Source organism: Eubalaena glacialis, chromosome 4, assembly GCF_028564815.1.
Source record: "Eubalaena glacialis isolate mEubGla1 chromosome 4, mEubGla1.1.hap2.+ XY, whole genome shotgun sequence".
Lineage (NCBI taxonomy): Eukaryota > Metazoa > Chordata > Mammalia > Artiodactyla > Balaenidae > Eubalaena > Eubalaena glacialis.
Genome location: NC_083719.1, coordinates 83,727,433 through 83,742,627, shown reverse-complemented (window position 1 = coordinate 83,742,627; position 15,195 = coordinate 83,727,433). Strand labels below are relative to the sequence as shown.

General features: G+C 36.3%; 1 protein-coding gene across 8 annotated transcripts in view; it reads right to left on the bottom strand.

Moving 5' to 3' along the window:
- The window catches only part of PAM (peptidylglycine alpha-amidating monooxygenase), a 280,534-nt gene that overhangs the window by 134,368 nt on the left and 130,971 nt on the right, over positions 1-15,195 (bottom strand). The gene's annotated exons all lie outside the window — the stretch shown is intronic.

The window sequence follows — 15,195 nt, the reverse complement described above, 5'->3', positions numbered from 1 at the left end:
GATGAATCTCAAAAGCATCATGTTAGGGGCTTCCCTGGTGGCACAGTGGTTGAGAATCTGCCTGCCAATGCAGGGGACACGGGTTCGAGCCCTGGCCTGGGAAGATCCCACATGCCGCGGAGCGACTAGGCCCGTGAGCCACAACTACTGAGCCTGCGCGTCTGGAGCCTGTGCTCTGCAACAAGAGAGGCCGAGATAGTGAGAGGCCCGCGCACCGCAATGAAGAGTGGCCCCCACTCGCCGCAACTAGAGAAAGCCCTTGCACAGGAACGAAGACCCAACACAGCAATAAATAAATAAATTAAATAAATAAATAAAAAAAAAAAAAAAAAAAAAAGCATCATGTTAAGTGAAAGAAGCCAGACACCAAAGACTATATACTCTTGTGATTACATCTATATGTAAATCTATAAAAGGCTAAACTAGTGATGGAAAGACCAGCAGTTGCCAGGGGATAAGGGATAGGGATGGGGATGGGGAAAAGCATGGGAGTAGGGAGAATGAAGGGGCACGAGGGAACGTTTTGGGGTGATGGAAATGTTCTTTATCATGTCTTGGTGGCAGTTACACAACTGCATATTATTTGCCAGCATTCATCAAATTGTATACTTAAAATTGGTGAATTTTTATTTTTAAGTAAATTATATCTTAAATATGCCAATAGAAATGAAAATATCATGCAAGAGGAAAAAGTTAGGTAGCAGTTAAAATAAAAACATTGAACTTCAGAATATTTCTTCTGTATGAAGAGCACAGCAGCAGGGGACTCCTAAGTTGTGATCAATGTGGAGACATGAAAATACTACAGTCACTGGTGTATATGTGTGCATTGTGTGTGTGAGGGCGCGTGCACGCTTGGGACTATTGAGGAGGGGCAGGAAACATTCATTTTTTTTTTTTTAATTAATTAATTAATTAATTTATTTGCTCCGGGTCTTAGTTGCAGCAGGTGGGCTCCTTAGTTGTGGCATGCAAACTCTTAGTTGCAGCATGCATGTGGGATCTAGTTCCCTGATCACGGATCAAACCCGGGCTCCCTGCATTGGGAGGGGCGAGTCTTAACCACTGCACCACCAGGGAAGTCCCAGAAATATTCTTGATATGAAGATAATATCCGTCCCTTCTAAAAAGAATTTATTCAATTAATCTTTATTGGACACAGCACTGTTTTCAGGCCCAGGGAACAGAATAATGAACAAAACAGACCAGTCTTTCCTCTTAAGGAACTTGACAGTATATCTCAAGAATGATAGAGGTGGAGATGATGTTTCGGTGAAGAGGCATGAAATGGAGGTTTGTTCCTGTAGTGATTAATACTCAGATGGAATTCAGGCTTCACCCCAGGCCCACAAAAGTAATACTGTAAATAATGGCTGGCTAACAAGGCTATCTTATTCACTGCATTACGCAATAGGTTAGGTATGTTATGGTGACTGCTGTACACTGGTGTTACAATGGCGACATAAGATTATTTTATAAAACATTTTATTATGTTTAAAACCATTTTATAAAATGGTCTGGCAGACTGATATTTAGAAAATGAAGAGTTGGAAAAATCATTTCAATCTTGTTTACATTTCAATATTTGAGCAAAATTACTATAAAATTTTTATATATCCCTGAATTAACTGTACTAATACTAATATACATGCAATAATATTTTTGGATTTCGCTAGTAGGTTTGAATATACTTAGAAGAAAAAATTCATTCTCGGTCAATGAGTTCCTGAACTGACTACAATAAAGATTGGAGATCATTCTTTTTTTTTTTTTAAGATCACTCTTAATTTAATTAATGTCCTCCTTCATAATATAGTGATTCACAGGTTTGCAAATCTCTATTCTCTATAAAGTTCTTAACCACCATAAATAGGTTTTAGAGGTTTTATTTTAAAAATGCAAGGAAACGAACTTGGACTCATATTTGTCAGCTTTTTTTGGACAATTGACATTTTTTTATCTTGGGGAATACATGTTGTGGAAAGAAGGAATGTGGGGAAATAAATGACATACAGTCTTCCAATAAACTTGGAGTCTTCCAATAGCAGCAGACTTGGAAGCATTAAAAGAATGCTAGATTTGGCTTTTATTTGCTTCAGTGGCACTTCAAATCTCTTTGGCTATTGTAGAAGGTTTTCAGGTCATCACAAACCAAAGTGAAAAGGGAATATTGTGGGCAGTAACTGTATGAAATGCCTTATTTATTTCAACTGACTCCTGCCACAATTGATTGAAGGACTAAAGTCCCCTTATGCCTAAGAGCTGTGGGCTTCTAGACCCAAGCTTACTGTGCTGATTAAATAAACTCTAGGCAGAAGATTGAACAGTATATACCTCTGGCAGAGTCAAAGAATTCACGTTGAGCAAGATAAATTTTTTACTCTCAACTCTGAGCTATTCAGGGCAGGAAGTTAATTTCCTCACCCCTGAGCACAGTTTTCTCCATTTTGTATTATGGAGCAGTTATGACTGCAGAAAAACCATACAGAGACTATTTGTTAACTTTTAAACTTGTTTGACCTCACTACAGTCACCTCTTTAATACTTGCATTTACCCAGACTACCAATCTATCTTCTTTCTTAACACCTACTGTGTCTACCTTCAAAGTCTGAGGCAAGGGTCTTCCCTGGTGGCGCAGTGGTGAAGAATCCGCCTGCCAATGCAGTGGACACGGGTTCGATCCCTGGTCCGGAAAGATCCCACATGCCATGGAGCAACTAAGCCCGTGCGCCACAACTATTGAGCCTGCGCTCTAGAGCCTGTGAGCCACAACTACTGAGCCCATGTGCCACAACGACTGAAGCCCGCACGCCTAGAGCCTGTGCTCCGCAACAAGAGAAGCCACCGCAATGAGATGCCCGTGCACCGCCAAGAAGAGTAGCCCCCGCTCGCCGCAACTAGAGAAAGCCTGCGCGCAGCAACATAGACCCAACGCAGCCAAAAATAAATAAATAAACAAATACAAAGTCTGAGGCAAGTAGATGAAACCACAACAGTAAAATATCTGTGAATACTACCTTAGCATTTATGAAAAATACATTAAGGAGATGAAGTTAATATTTTAACATGTCCAAAATAGGAAAGGTAAATATTATAACTAAAAAATCAATTGTAGAAATAGTAAACAGAGAATCTGCATCTTCATAGCAAAATGATCACTCAGCTGGAAGCAAATGATTTAACCATAGTTCAATACAGCTTACCACAAAATGAAAATTTTTTATTTCCACAAATAGTGAAGACTGAAATATTTTAGTGGTATTTATCTGCCTGTATTTAATTTGATGTCACTTTTGTTAAGAGTTTCTTGTTCTGTTTTGGATTCTATTTCCAAATTAAAACATTTAAAAATAATCTATTATAAAGCGTTAGCTTTTTCAGTCATATAAAATTACTAAATCAGGGTGTTAAAGTGTTAACTGTGTGCACCTCTGAGATCTATGAAAGGAAATATTCTAATCTCGCAGAAACATCATTGGCCCTTTATAAATCAATGTTGCCATGGTAAATGTTTTCATTTAATACTGGATTAGCTGAGGTGGGAGGATGACACGGTGTATAGCGGCAATGTACTCCCTATGTTTATATACTTTCCTCTTCAAAAATGCTCTGAGGTTTGTTGGATGGGTTGACTTCTGCATGCTAAGACAGAGCCATGCCTTTAGTGTGTACATCAGATTTGTCCCTTTATACAAGATTGAGCAGATTACATTATCTGTGAAAGGCAATCGGTGCCTGGAAAGAGTGTGTTCTGCACTTTTGCTTAAAGAATGCAACATTCATGTAGAATGGCTCCAAATGCTCCTCTTAAAATAGGGTTATTGAAATATTAATTCAGACTACATAAATCCAGAAATAAGTGAAACAAAGAGGATTTTTCTCGTGGCTAATAAGTGCAAAGAGAATCACTTTTGTTGCCAGTGTGGAAGGATAGGCATGGCTGCCTTCCACAAATATTTTCAGACCGACTATAACAGAAGAATGACCCCCCTACAAATCTGGCTTTATTTGTTTCTAAACGTGTACCAAATTTCCTAAATTCTTTCATTAATCAGGCTCTCTTAATAGCACTGTTGCAAAGCAGAGGAATAGGAATTAAAAATTTATCAATTAGAGGCATTGTGTGGAAAACCCCTCTAGAGATTTCTAGAACATTAGGGGTTTATATCAGGAAGGTAGAAGATCCTTTTTGTTGGTATTCTTTTTGTTAGTGATATTGTTTATTTCTTTCTTTGTTAATTTTTAACAATTATAAAATAATAGATGATTTTTTTAAATGATAAAACAACTTGGATATATACTAAAAATCTGTTGTCATCCTCCTTCATTGCTGCCTCTCCAAGGGAACCAGCATTTACAGCTTAAAGTGCCTCTTTCCAACTTCCTCCATGCTTGTACAAAAATGTATATCCAAACAGACACACATATATAGAAATTTTGTTATTATTTATTTTTATTAAGATGGGGTCACACTCTGCACATGACTCTGCCGTTTGCTTCTCTCACTTAATACACAACAATACTTCTAAGGCAAGGTACACAGACATATCTTAGTTTTTCACTTATTGCATAATATTTTATAAAATGATCTCTCACAATTTTAGAGAAATGAATATTTTTACTTTAAAAGATAATTCCAGATAACTTTATTAAAAAGCTTGTGGCAATGCATCCTCCACCAACAATGTATGAGCCTGCCCATGTCTTTTCATCCTTAAAAGCTCTATTATAGCTCTTTTTAATTTTTTTTGCCGTGTTAATGGGTTAAAAAAATATATACTTTATTTTTTCTTTAGTTTTAATTTTTATGATTATTAACAGGGTTGAACTTTTTTCCATTCTGTTAATTTAACATTAATATCCTTCATTTGCTTTTCTTTTAGGTTGCTTGTCTTCTCAGTAGTCTGTGCAACCTCTTTTTATATTGGGCATATTAGCCTTTTTACTGTCATGTGTGTTTTTTTACTCATTCTCAGTCTATTCTTAGTTAAATAACTCTTATCTTTAAAAGTTTGTGTGTGTGTGTGTATGTAACCTTTTTACCTTTCTAGTTTCTTCTATAGTTAGTGGTCTGTTCAGTTTTTTAAAGACCTTTTTAGGTCAATTTGGATAGCTAAGTATTTTCTAGAAAATCACCATTTCCTCAAGATTATAAAAGTTACCAACAGATGGGACTTCCCTGGTGGCGCAGTGGTTAAGAATCCACCTGCCAATGCAGGGGACACAGGTTCGATCACTGGTCTGGGAAGATCCCACATGCCGTGGAGCAACTAAGCCCACGAGCCACAACTACTGAAGCCTGCACGCCTAGAGCCTGTGCTACGCAACAAGAGAAGCCACCGCAATGAGATGCCCGTGCCCCGCAACGAAGAGTAGCCCCTGCTCGCCACAACTAGAGAAAGCCTGCACACAGCAACGAAGACCCAATGCAGCCAAAAATGAATAAATACATTTATTTAAAAAAAAATTTACCAACAGAGGTGCACATAATGGTATCTAAAATGTTTTCTTTACATTTCCTAATAATAATGTATAATTTTTGCACTTTTTAAACTTTAGTTAGGCTTGCCGTGAGCTTATGCATTTTAATGGATATTCAAAGAAATGATTTCTTATTTCATTTATATTATTATTTGACCTATTTTATAAATTTCAGCTTTTATCTTTATTAAGTCTTCCTTTTCACTGATTTGATTGCTATCTTCCTCATTTTTAAGTTGAATTATCTATATAATTTTACTTTCATTCTACTTTTTCATTATAAAAGAATTTAAGGCTATCAGTTTTTCTCTGAGTACTGCTTTAGCTGGGTCTCATGGGTTTTGTTATAAAGTATTTGCCTTGCCGTTACTCTCTAGATAATTTATAATTTCAGTTTTTATTTTTCTCCTTGTTTCATGGGTTGTATAGAAGAATGGTCCTTAATTTCTAAGTAGCAAAGTTTTCCATGGCATCTCTTAATAGTCTATTTCTAGTTTTATTGGATTATCATCAGAGGGTAAGAGCTATAAAACTCTAATTATTGTAGTAAGCTGAAGTTTCTTAATGTCTAGCTATGTGATTTTTAAAAAATATTTTATATACATTCAAAAATGTATATTCTCTTTCTAAAATGTAAAATTTTATGTCTACATATCTATTAAATTACATTTACTGTATGTTTAAAATATTAAATTATTCTGTTGACTGAAATATTCAAGTTCTTTACACATTTCCTTTTTGGAGTCTATTTGATATACCAAATATCCCTCTGTAATTGTATTATAACCAACTTCACCCTGAATTTTTGTTTTACATGTTTCACAGTGATGGTTTTGGTGCCTAAAGGTATATTACTGTTCTCTTAGTAAACTGTACCTAGTAGATTCTTTTAAAGACAAAATGATAAAAGTTGAGGCTCTGATTATGTCATCTGTTTACAGCACTATTTCTAGAATGGTGCCCTTTATAGGGATTCTATATTGCTTCTGTTTTATGTTTTGTTTTTTTGGCTGCGAGGCATGTGGGATCTCAGCTCCCGACCACGGATCAAACCCGCACCCCCTGCTTTGGAAGGCGAAGTCTTAACCATTGGACCACCAGGGAAGCCCCTTTATAGGGATTCTAAATGTTTGTTTCCAAATCTCTCTCTCTATCCATGAACTACATTCTTCAAATCCTACTGCCTCCACACAGATTTTCCTAATGAAGAAAGAGAGAAATGCAGAGTCTAATCTGCTTGTATAATGTGCTTTAGAAAATTATGATTGTGGTCCTGACCAAAGTATTGTTGCAATCACCCTCTTCATGCTCAACTTGATCCTTTCTAATTCTTTATTTCAACTATTCTAAGGTATTTATAATACCTTGGTGCCTTGCAGTAGTTACTTGATAACATGCCTTAACTCATCCATTGTAATGTACTTTAGGGCAAAAATAATAATAACTAATTATTTCCTGAGTGGTATTGGGCTTTACACATATTAATTCCCTTAACTACAATCCTATCAGGTAAGAACTATTATTATCCCCATTTTACAGATGAGGAAACTGAAGCTCATTAAGGGTTAAATATCTTGCCTAAGATCTTGCAGCCAGCAAGTTGCAGAACTAGAGTTCTGATTTGTCTTTTCCCCATAATGACTTATAACAGAAATAAGGGATGAGAGAGATGAAGGAGTAGAAAAAGATTGCAGGAAAAATGAAGAACTTTGGAGGTTGCTATAAAGTCTTTGGTTTTAAACGTGAGGGGTATGAAAAGTTCTTAAAGGGTATTTGTAGAAGGGTGATGTGATCTGATTTCTGTTTTAACAGCATCCCTGTGGCTGCAGTATAGAGCACAGACTCTAGGGATATAAGAGTGCAAGGCGGATCAGTTGGGAGAGCTATTGTTAATAATCCAGGAAAGAGGATGGTGCATGGGCCAGAGTGGGAAAGATGGGTGTGGTGACAAAGGGCTGGATTCTGGATATATTTGGAAGGTAGAACCAAAAAGATTTTCTGGCATATCGTTTATGGGGTGTGAGAAAGAGGAGCCAAGAAAGACGCCTGTCTATTTGGCCTAGAGAAACTATAACACAGGAATTGTCATTTACCGAGATGGAGAAGTATGAAATACAATATTTCAAATGAGAACTCTTGTTTATGACCATTTACTTATGAAAACTGAATAGGTAACTAAGGAACAAAGACCATAATGCTATTAACCACACATTGGTATTTTTATTCTCTATGTTCTATAAGTCAGAAGACACAGTTCATGAGATGTCAAAGGTTAAGTCCATTTATTAGCCTAAATGGCATATGCAGTGGTTTCAATCAGGGATCAAGAAACAACAGCCCATGGGTGGCTGCCCGTTTTAGTAAGTAAAGTTTTTTATTGGAACATAGCCAAGCTATTCATTTCCATATTGTCTACGGCTGCTTTCTAACTACAGCAGCTACAACTGGGACCTTATGGCTGACTGGCAAGCCAAAAATATTTACTATCTGACACTTTAAGAGATAACTTTCTAATCTCTGGCTTAGATTTAGACTGGAATAATTCAAAATTGTGTTAAAATAAACTGAATTAGGTTGATTGCAATATGTCTTTTAACAGCCAGGTGATCAGGAATATTTTATCAGAATTCAGATTAGTAGCCTTTCTTTCTGGATAGACATTAGAAAACATTTTTTTAAAGTTATTGAACAATTTAGGATGGAGCCAGTAAATTATATTTTGTCTTTTTAACTAAAGGAAGCTTTTATTTTACCATATATGTGTAATAAAAAAAATGTCTATAATAGTAACATTTTCTGGGAAACACACAGGCCATTAACAGACTGTCAGCACAGAATTATGAAATAAGCATGCATCTCAGGTTCAAATAAATCTGTATTTAAATCCTTGTTCTTCAATTTACTGGCTATTTGGCTATGGACTTATAGCTTATTTAATCTCCCTTAGTTTCAATTTCTCATACAAAAAAATTGGAATGACAGTACCTTGAACACAAAGTTTTTATGAGAATTAATGAGCCAGTGCTTGTAAAGTGCCTAATACAGTAGCGTGACATAATGAGCACTGAATAAATGTTTTCTCCTTTAAAAAATTTACCAGAAAAAAACAAAACAAAAAGGACTCTAAATCTTACTGAGAAAACAGGTGATCATAAGGGGGTCTCTTACACTGTAGTTACTTTTTCTAATATCCTCTTCAGGTATCGTGTTAATTCAAAAATATCAAAGATTAATTGAAAATAAAAGTCTCCTTTCTATTTCTCATTTTTAATAAAGAAAGGAAAAAATGGTCAATGTATATTTGCAGCTCTGAACTCAGATATATGACATGTTTAGATTATTCTCACAGTGGCAAACATTGTTAATAGTTCAACCATATGTTCCCTAAGTGGACATTAAATAGGTTTTAGTAAAAATAAAGATGAAGCACCATAATTTAAACTTAACAATTAGCAATGAGCTACATGAGACTTTAATTTGCCATTTACAAGATCCATTTAACATTTTTGTATTCTATTTATTTGTATAGTTGAGCCTTGCTGTTAAAACAAGGGGTGAATTATACAAATAAATACAACTTAAGAATTTGACATGTAGCATCCTAAATGATACCAATCCTGAACGTTCAAAAGAGAAAGTGGAAAAAACAATTTAATGTGACGCAGCTAAGTAAACAAAAAAGGGCCTGGTAACCGTCCTTTCTAATAATCACAAAATTCTCTTTGCTATTAGCTTCTCCATTGGTAAAATAGATAATATTACGTCCTCAGTTTGGGGAAGGGAAAGGGTATAGCATTTTAATCTCTTTTGTTGCTCTTTTTCCAAATCTTGGAATTTTATACACTTTGCCTAAGTCTTCCTAAATAAAAGGCAAATACTAGTCCAGAATTTGGATATTTCTTGATTTCCCTTCTTCAATAACAAGATCACCATGCTCTTTCTATTGTTTCATAAAGGGAGAAAAAACTAAGAACAGAGGAAAAAGAAACACTAAAAGCTGTAAGTCATGTTCATTTTAAGACAATGACTTAATGGAACCAGTTTTCACTCATAGTCTATTTTTTCCTGCAACACAAACGCACTGGCGCAGGACTTGCTACTGGAGCCACCACTTCTGTCTTTCACACTCTTGGCCTCACAATTCTTAATATTTTCCAGACAACTTCTCGCAGTCAAATCCCATTAGCCATGTTTGTTCAAGTGTACAGATTGAATCAGAAGAGGTGTAGGGGCAGACAGGCCAGAGGACTAGAGAAGGTAAGAAGGAACGTGATTGCTAATCACACAGAGGTGGTCAGGGAATCCACGGGGGTTGCAAGTTCAAGCTCTGGAGTCAGGTGGGGATAGCCCCTGGCATTTCCCAGCAATCACCCAGCTGCTTTAGGAAGAGCTCGGATCCATTCTCTACAATGAGTATAACAGATAACCTACGGCTGATGCCCAGAAGGCTGAGATTAATTTTCTCCTTTTGCGCAATGAGGCTTAAGCGGAAAGTCAAGTTGGCCCGTGAGGGGAAATGGAGAAATGGAAGTGTGGGGTGTCTCCCTTCCTTTAATTTTTGTGTCCAAAAGAAAAAAGAGTTTTTATTTTTTAAAAATGCAAATATTATTACATACTAATAACTAGAGAGGAGACAAGTAAATTACAAACCCCGAAGAACTGAAAATTATTCCAGTAAAGCCTCACTTTTCTGGGCTCCTTTCTAATTTTGTCCTGAATTTTAAGCACTAACTAGGGACACGTTTTTTTTTTCCCCATAATGATTGAATTAAAAATATATAGATTTGGGACTTCCCTGGTGGCGCAGTGGTTGCGAGTCCGCCTGCCAGTGCAGGGGACAAGGGTTCGATCCCTGGTCCGGGAAGATCCCACATGCTGCAGAGCAACTAAGCCTGTGCGCCACAACTACTGAGCCTGTGCTCTAGAGCCCGTGAGCCACAACTGCTGAGCCTGCGTGCCGTGACTGCTGAGGTCCGCGTGCCTGGAGCCCGTGCTCCACAACAGAAGAGGCCACCGCAGTGAGAAGCCCACACACCGCAGCAAAGAGTAGCCCCCGCTCGCCGCAACTACAGAAAGCCCATGTGCAGCAACAAAGACCCAACGCAACCAAAAATAAATAAATAAAATTGATTCTTAAAAAAAAAATATATATATATATATATATATTTAACATGTTACAATATCCCCCAAATCAGCCATAAGGCAAACTTCTGTATAACTAAGTGACTTTACATGAAAAAGTTTAATCAGCATTCCGAACATAAAATGAAAGCACCGCAACAATTCTGCATTTACCTTGTGTATTACCTCTTTGATAAACATATATCCTGAGGAAATGCTGTTTATAAGTGATGTTATGATAATAGCTTGATATTTTAAAACTGATTTCTTAAACTAGTGCAGTAAGAAAAGCCTGTGAAAGCTAGGTTCTCATTATGTGGTTGTACATGCCTTGTGGAGGTAAGCGGACTTTCTCCCTTCTTCTGCTAGAAAACGAAAAAGTTAAAATATATTAGTAAACATTTCCTAATGGTTCTTCATTGGGGAGAAAAAAGCAAAGGGAAACATCATGGAAAGCTCTTGAGAAAATTTTGTAGGGAGTATTTTGTTCATTCTGGTTTTATTTCAACGACTACATTCTTTCGCCATTATTTTAAAATAAGTGACAACTTAAGGCTCTAATTTCAAGTTTTTCAACTTGTTGCTCTGGGGTGTCTGATCTTTAAACTCAGAATTGTTCTATTTTCTTTCATTCCTGGTGATAGATATTTGTGCTTAGGAACACAGAGGAAGACCGCTTTCTGATTTTAAAGCATGATCTGTGACTCTTCAAAAGATAAATAAAGAATGAGACCATAATTTGCAAGAGGTTCAGAAAGGAAACAGTGTATTCCTTCATAGTTCTCAAATCGCTCCCAAAATAAGGGAGGAAAATGGCAGCCTAACACATCCTAATGGAAAGAAATTCAATTATTACATGGTTTCAAGTTATTAGGTTCAAGAGAAAATATTTAATTTTTGTAAAATTATATTTTTTACAAATTAGTTTACATTTGTGAATCCTTAAACCAAGACTGCAGAGGACCTATGTGGCACAAATAACAATTAAATAAAATGCTATGTAAACACAGGATTTGAAAGGGCTTGCACTAGATAAGAGTAATTTTTTAATAAGGTCAATGTACAAAGTTCTCAGCAAAGTGAGGAAATCTAGGCTGATTTCAAATAAATACAGAAAAAAATTAAGGTTTCATACTTATGAAATTCCTTTTGATAACTTCTTTTCTAGGCATAAAAGATATATAAGAACTTTGAGAAAAACATATATCCATTCTCAGTGTTCATTCTCTGATCATAAGGGCTATTTTTAATGGAAATTACTTAAGAATAAGCACACTGAAAGATTTACTTCCTTGCTTACTTTCCCCAGGTTTCTTTTACCCCAGTTCATACTTCCTATTTTTCTACATTGGCCACCTTTCCTCTCCTTATTATGATGTCTTACCTTCTCCGTGAAGTAATTACTGAAAGTAAAGGGCTGGCAATTTCTTTCTCATCTTAAGGCTCTTTCACATTTCCCTCAACACACAAAATAACAATGAATTCATATTTTGTAAGAACTTAGCACATACAGGGCAACTGAACAATGCCACTGGTATTACCTTGCTCAGTCCTCAGAATAACCCTGGGTACGTACTATTATTATTCTGTCTACAGATAAAGGAGCAGGACCAGCTAGTTAAGAAAATTCCTGAGTTGACACTACAAGAGCTGGGACAAAAATGCTGTCAGCCTGGTTCCAAAACCTACATTCTAGCCCACTACATTTGGCTGATATTGAGACAATATACTTTATGTAAAATCACTGCAATTATGTCTTATTTATTTTATTTTATAATCAAACCCCCATGGGATAGTTAACACATCAAATTGATGATAGCACCTTACAATGACCATGAGCTGGCAGTTTATCAAATTATTTTGTTTGTTGATATGAGAGCTGGTGACAGCAAAAACCCACAGGGGCCCTTGGTTAGAAAGAAAATCAAATGAGGAAGAAAAAGTGCTATAAGAAAAGAGTCTCAAAATATCACCACTTCAAGGCTCTGGATTTGAAGCCAGTGCCATCAGACACCAGATTCTACTTACTTTACCTCTGTTCTAGGCTACTTAAAAGCTGCTTACTCTTCTCCCTAATCTTCCCAAAGCCTGAAAAACACTGATTAACAAGAAATTTATTAAAGAGGATGGAAATTATTTTTTAAAATTTCAAGTCAGAAGACAAGAGTGAGCTCACTTTGAATATAAAATTGACATTGCAATAGATAATAAACTACTTTCCCTAGGCTCTCCGAAGCTGGTTTAATGCGAGCAATTTTTTAAAAGGCTGCTTTGAAGCCTATGGTATGGCTGAATGGACTGCGTCTCAGAGGTCTGACATGACTGGATATTCTTTGGTAAGACACCAATCTAGATCTGTATTCCATCAACAAAATTAGTTAGTTGTACTATCTGAATTATAGCTAAGGTCCTTTCCAGCTCTACTCTACATCTGCTTGTTTCGCTATCCAAGCCTACCTAACAATCTCAAGTTCCCCAAGGAAAACACTTAAATCAGATTCATTGATGCATCATTCGTTATTGCCAAAACTTAAGATTTACTTTATGAAAAAAAAAATCTGTTGAGTGAATATATCTCTTAACCAACTTGGTCTGCCTCAATTAACAACTCAAGTTCTGGGTCCTCAGTTCCTTCTTTCCTTAACCTTTGTTGCTCTTCTTGATCTTCTGCCATTAAAAAAAATACATTTCAACTTCTCTAGGCCCTTCCTTGTTTCTATGTTTTCCTTATATGATTTTTTCTTATATGATTTTTTAAATGTTCTGGTCTTCATATTATAGTTATTCTTGATTTCTTTTTCCTTTATTTTGTTGTTGTTCTTTATCATTTTCTCCATGTTTTTTGGCCAACTGTTCTTATTCTCTCCCATCGTTTATTTCTGTCCTCTAATAGTTGTTCTTTCTTTCTTTCCTTGCCTTCTTAGCTCCTTTCCTCTTAAGGATCTGTATTAAACTTAGTTTCATCTGCATTTTAAGAAAAGAATACTTTCTTCACCAAAAATATTCACACTATCACAGTTCTGGATCTTCCTCACTAAGAACACAGAGTTTAGGAGGAAAGGGTTTCTGGGGTTTCTGTATCCATCTCTTCCTGGGTACACTCAACAGGAGTATAATTACCACTTCTCATGAAGGTTTATGAGGTATATGACCTATATGTCAGCCAGATCAAGTCAGTAAATACTCGTGGCATGTGGTCAATAGAAAGTGGTAGGGAAAGTGGAAGAAACATTCAACAACCAGTTCTGAGCTGACCGGACAGAATAAGGGAATCACTTACCCAGTTAGGCAGTTTCAGTTACAAGTCAGAGAAAACCCAACTTAGTCTGGTTGAAACAAGAAAGGCTAACATAAAGGAAAACTGCCTAAGTAGCAACGTCAGCAAGAACCTCTATTCTTTCAGTCTCTCTGCATTGACGTCTATGGTATTAGTTTTGTTCTAGACATGGCTCCTCTCATGAACTCAGCAGACCCTAGGACTACATGCCGTTTGCTCACATGCAACAAAAACATGCGTTCCCAGCAATAGATTTGATTGGACTGGTCTAGGTCACACACCTTCTTCTCAACCAGTCACTGTGGAAGGAGAAGTGGAATGCAGTGATTTGCTAATCCTAGTCTATGTACTCTACCTCTGGATCCTGGGTAGACAGCTCCAGGAACCACATGGTTTCAGAGAAGCAGCAATGAGGAACTGTATTCTGGGAAGGCAACCAGCAAATGTCCACTGCATGAGGCAAAGCTGAACGCAGCTAGTGCAAAATAACAAGCTGTAATTTACTTATTAATATATGTTCTTTTTTCCACAGAGTTATTTTGCTAATTATAAGATTATAAAAAAATGAGTTAACACATTTTACTTTATGAAAATAGAGTTCCTTTTCAGTCTTTTATAATCAATTCCTTTAGGACTCTTTCTGAGAATGTTCACCCCAACACAGTTACCTATTATTATTATTATTAAATAATTTAAATGTTTTTACTGTAAAATAATAAGAAGAAACACAGTAATAACAAACTACAACAAATGATTATTTGAGAAAATAATGATATTCTTGTAGGAAAAGAGTGCTTAAAGACTAATCAGTGAATTTTTTTTTTTTAATATTTATTTATTTGGTTGTGCCGGGTCTTAGTTGCAACAGGCGGGCTCCTTAGTTGTGGCATGCAAACTCTTAGTTGCGGCATGCATGTGGGATCTAGTTCCCTGAACAGGGATCAAGCCCAGGCCCCCTGCACCACCAGGGAAGTCCCATGAATATTTTTAAAAAGTAATATAACGCCACTTTAAACAAATATACAGGAAAAATCACTTTTAAAAGTGAGAAGAGAAAGAAGAATCACATTTCATAAGTGAGCAACTATCATTGTTCTCTCCTATTCCCAATCTCATTATATCTCTTTTTACTAAGTACTAAATAAAGACCTTATAAAATTAAAGGCCAGGACACTAATAACTAAACATACAGAAAAGTAATTTGCCTGGTCATTTGTGGATGGGCAGGGGTGAGGAGGTGAGGGCCAATTTGACAACAGTAGTTATTTATAGATACTTAGACCATACACGGGTATTGTATTCAAATAAATGCCTG